Below are 4,467 nucleotides of genomic sequence, written 5' to 3'. Positions count from 1 at the left end.
AATAAAGCTAAACCCTAAACAAATTTGACGAAAAGAGAAACTAAGCCTAAACATTGAACATTTCTTCAAATTTGTTTAGGGTTTAGCTTTATTATCCCTTTTCATAATGGACTAATCAACTTATTCGCTAATTTTATTATCCTTTACAATGCAGTCCATAGGTGGTTCATTATAACTTAACCGTCATGGGCCAGTCAGTTATCTTATGGCGGATATGTAGTAGGCCTACCCTCTCAGAAATTTCTTAATGATGTAAAATATTTTGAAAGTGTATTTATTGGGTACCATAAAGTAAATACCAAACCCTTTTTGTCAAATGAGATAGGCGTTGTAAAAAATGTAGCTGAGAAAGAATCTTCTGTAAAAGTTGCCTATCCAAAAGACATAATTATGTGTTTTGTAAAAATGCGAACATTGATAAGAACTAAATTCCTAAACCAGTCTTCTAACGAAGAAGTTGCAAATAAGAAAAGTACAAAAAAACTAAAAGGTTTGTTACTTTCTTAAATTTAAAAAAATAGGTTGTGATATTTTTATTAGAATATTTAATAGATACATTAGTCTATATGGCTTTATCCTATGAATATCACTAGGGTTAACTATAAGTCTCAGACGGGTCTCTTAAGTACCTGAGTTAAGCAAATTATTTTGTGATTTTAAACTATGCCTTAATAACTTGGCAATACCCTATTTAATAAAAAAAATTGTTTTATCATAAACCCTAATGTATTTATTTACTGTTAACTTACGTTTTAAATGCATAAGACACTTTAATTAAGCAGACGACCTTTACTCGCCTCGCAGAATTTCCTACAAACCGTTTTTCGAAACCCCGTTGTTACCACCTTACTGAAAACTCAACTGAGAAAACGAATTTTTCCGATGCAACCGGACACGCGTCAACAACAGAAATGACATCCGTTTCGACGATAAAATTTTAATAGTTATACAAAATAATAATTGGTTTGCAGCTTGGAAATAGCCATTGTTTGAAAAGGCACTTTACATATTTTCCAGTTAAACGGAAATATTATACCTCATAAGATATCTAAGTGTAAATCTTAACTTTATCATTTTGTTTTTGGTTTTTTTTATTGGAGATTCTAATTCTTATAAGGAACTATTTATGCCCTGGCTCTACGCCCGCAATTTTATGTTTGCAGTGTTAACAGCTGGACACCTGACGAATATGTTATTTCTTTGGTCTAGTCTACTTTTACTATTTGTGCGACGCATGTCTGTATAATATTGCTACTCATTATTTAACGATTTAATCTAAAAACCATATAATTTCGGTCTCTTCTCGCTTACAAAAAAATAACCCACCTGAATCGAAGTCAACGGCTAGTAAATCAGTCTGCAGGTGCGGTGTTTGCGATGAGCCTATTTTCATTTCAAAGATTTTCTGGTTCGTGACTGACCAAGTGCTTGCAGATTTCGGTAAAGGCTTAAATAAATAAAAGGCCGTGTCTATTTTGGGCCGGAAAGTAAGGATACTAACCGCGGTTTCTGAAAATTCACTTACACTTGTTATTATGACTCAGAATATCTGCCAAGAAACTGCTACTGTAGCCGTTCTTTACTCTAGAAGGGTGGGTAACTTGGCGTCGGAGGCCTAAGAACCAACTACACAATAACTCTCCACTCTTTAACCACACATAGGCTTAAGAAATAATATAAATGATACGATACTTGTGATATACTTATGTTAGAAATTACCCAAATTATTTACGCTGTGGTACTGATGATCTTTCTTTAACATTAAGCGCTTTTGTCGTTTACTATTCCAAGTTCTACATGTTCTAAACCAGAAGACTATTTACAGCCTCTTCAATAAAAGTAGAAATTCCAAAAGAACATTAGAACAGATTTTAAAAAAGTACAGTTCATTAAAATAAATTAGACCGAGATCACAAACGTTTTTAAAAAAATATTTTTATTAAAAATAACTCAAATTTCTCCTACCATATTAACATTAAAACCCAACCCAACATTTGAAAGCCAAATTTACCGCTTTCAACCCTCGAATTACATCTCGGTCTCGTGTTATTGTGTTTGTGGTTCCGCTATGGAAGTGCCTTCGACGTCCATGAACTCGATCTCCAGCATTTCTTCCTCAGTTTCGCAAGTATCGGCGGAAGAATACGTCGATAAGGTGTCGTCGGCTTCCGAATTCTGTAACGAAACCCGGCCCGTAAATAACTAAGAAACTCATGATGTTTAAAATCCATCAAAGGAGACGCGTTTACTGGTTCGTAATCGGGATCCTGAGAAGAATGGTAAGACTCCACTTCGGCCTTGTGCAAAAGTTCTTCCAAAGTCTCTTCAGTTGAGAAATGGTAATTTTCGGGAGTGACAGGACCAGTAAACCATCGATAAACCCGACATACTACGCTTTCACTTCTGATGGGAGAATCCTATTCATTAAAGAAAAGAGTAGGATTTAAGTGTCCATTTATCTCTTGTCACATGCAGATAAATTACCACACGGCGTTGTTTAGCATGAGGCTCATCGGAACGTTCATCTATACCATCATCAGAAGAACATAACTTTAAACTATCATCAAGCGATCTATTCGAACCAACTTCGGATTGTCGACGAATGCGGCGGACGTACTTAATCTATTTAAACAGTTAATTACAAACTCCTATAACATAAAACCATACATCTTACATGTCCTCGGACAGATTTTTCATATATTTTCAAAACTTTCGAAACCAAATCCATTCCGTGAGCAAACAGAGTAGAGAAGTTTGAATAAACGTGACCCTTCTTTGAAACGTTATCAACTGTTTCAATAAAAAGAGAGCTGAAGTTTGGATGGGTTTATTAATTATTTAAGAAAATAAATTAACTACCGAAATATTTTCGTAACTTCGATGAACCTGTTAGTACCATAATTATGAACCTCGGAACATCCGCTAACAAAGCGTTTAATAGATACTTGACAATACCAATTACGAAATTCGGTATTAAGCCTTTTTGTTTAACGCACTTGCTGTCCGACTCGAGAGTATAAGTACTATCCAACATTACAGTATCTTCTTGCTCGTGATCTGCAACGTAACCGCTGTTGTCCACTTCGCAACTCATCTGGGACACTTCGGACTCTTCACCAACCATCAATTGGGCGCTGGTCATTGCCGCAATTAGTTTAATAACACGTATCTGATCGAAAAATGGTTCGGTTAACTAAAAGTTTAACAACTAAATGCGATATAAATTTCATTGCTTCGGTATATATTGGATTTCAAATAAATATTTGTTTTTTAATTTATAATTTTCTAAAAAATCCAATTTAGTCTCTAGGCATGTATAGATATGAGTTATCTCTAATCTCATTTACGTCCCTACATCTTGTAGTTATATTTTAAATGGAGGCAAAGTTAAGTGAAAGATAAACATATGTCAACCCGTGAAAAATTATAGATACTTTTTTAGCGGGCCTTTGAACCAAAACTGCTGTTTTATTTGATCTATATTTTTAAGCGACCATTGTTTATGTTATAAAATTAACTCTTAAGCCCGTTGCACACTGAACGGTTTTTCGTCTCAGCAACTGTTGCTGGTACCGCCAACGTTGTTGGTACCGACGACAATAAATCACACATTGCAGTCACGAACAAGTCGGCCCAGGCCGTGATATTAGTTCCACATTGGTGTATTCGGGTGGGCAAGCCCATACACCCTTAGTAGACACAGGTAGGCAAACTAATGCAAAAGATGTTGAGGCTACGTGATTTCCTATCGTTTGATATATAAATTGCCATCCTTAGTTAAAGAGTTAGTTAATTGGGTTGGTTGGAGGGGGTGGAAATTAACGGCACTTCGTGTGCGTCAAAGAGTTCTATCGAATGAGACCAACTTTTATTTCGGTCACTCTCAATTTAAGGGGGTTTTTCGGAGGGGGCGGAAATTAACGGCACTGCGTGCGCATCAAAGAGTTCTATCGAATGAGACCAACTTGGTTATTTCGGTCACTCTCCCTTTAAGGGGGTTGGTCCGAGGGGGCGGATATTTTGGCTCTAGCGGTCTGCAACAAGAAGAAATTGAAAGTTATTTTTGACATTTTCACTATCTTTGACTACTTTGCATTATTAGCCTTACAAAACAATTAATACATGTTTGTCGCATGCGTGTGGCCTTTCTTACATGGTTTATCACTTGTCTCGCATACTATGATTGGTTTAGGAGTTACAATAGGGTAAATCGGCCCTTAGTTGCTTCGGGATAATATTGCTCGGTCTCGGAAAGCTAGTCACCTTCCCGGACCTTGCTATAGGGACTGCTGTCCCCTTAGATTACCCTAATCGGCTTTATGGCCTGCGTTACACTATTTAATTGGTGTATTTATTCAGACTATATTTACTCTACTTAATTTGGACTAGACGCAACTACGAGTACAAAACTTAATATAATTTTTGGTTTTTTGGTAGTAAAGTCCACACAAGCTGGATTGCATGCGC

At 36.2% G+C, this 4,467-nt stretch overlaps 1 long non-coding RNA gene across 1 annotated transcript; it reads right to left on the bottom strand.

Annotated features, from left to right (window-relative positions):
* Positions 1–1,921: 1,921 nt before the first annotated feature.
* Positions 1,922–2,491, bottom strand: LOC149949834 (uncharacterized). Its single transcript, XR_016479968.1, has 2 exons — positions 2,250–2,491; positions 1,922–2,175 (listed from the first exon to the last, which is right to left on the bottom strand). It is a non-coding gene; the product is annotated as an uncharacterized LOC149949834 (long non-coding RNA).
* Positions 2,492–4,467: the final 1,976 nt, after the last annotated feature.

This window comes from Leiobunum rupestre, chromosome 3, assembly GCF_980474605.1.
Source record: "Leiobunum rupestre chromosome 3, qqLeiRupe1.1.hap1, whole genome shotgun sequence".
Lineage (NCBI taxonomy): Eukaryota > Metazoa > Arthropoda > Arachnida > Opiliones > Sclerosomatidae > Leiobunum > Leiobunum rupestre.
The sequence above is the reverse complement of the archived record's forward strand: the minus strand, read 5'-3'. Positions and strand labels throughout refer to the sequence as shown.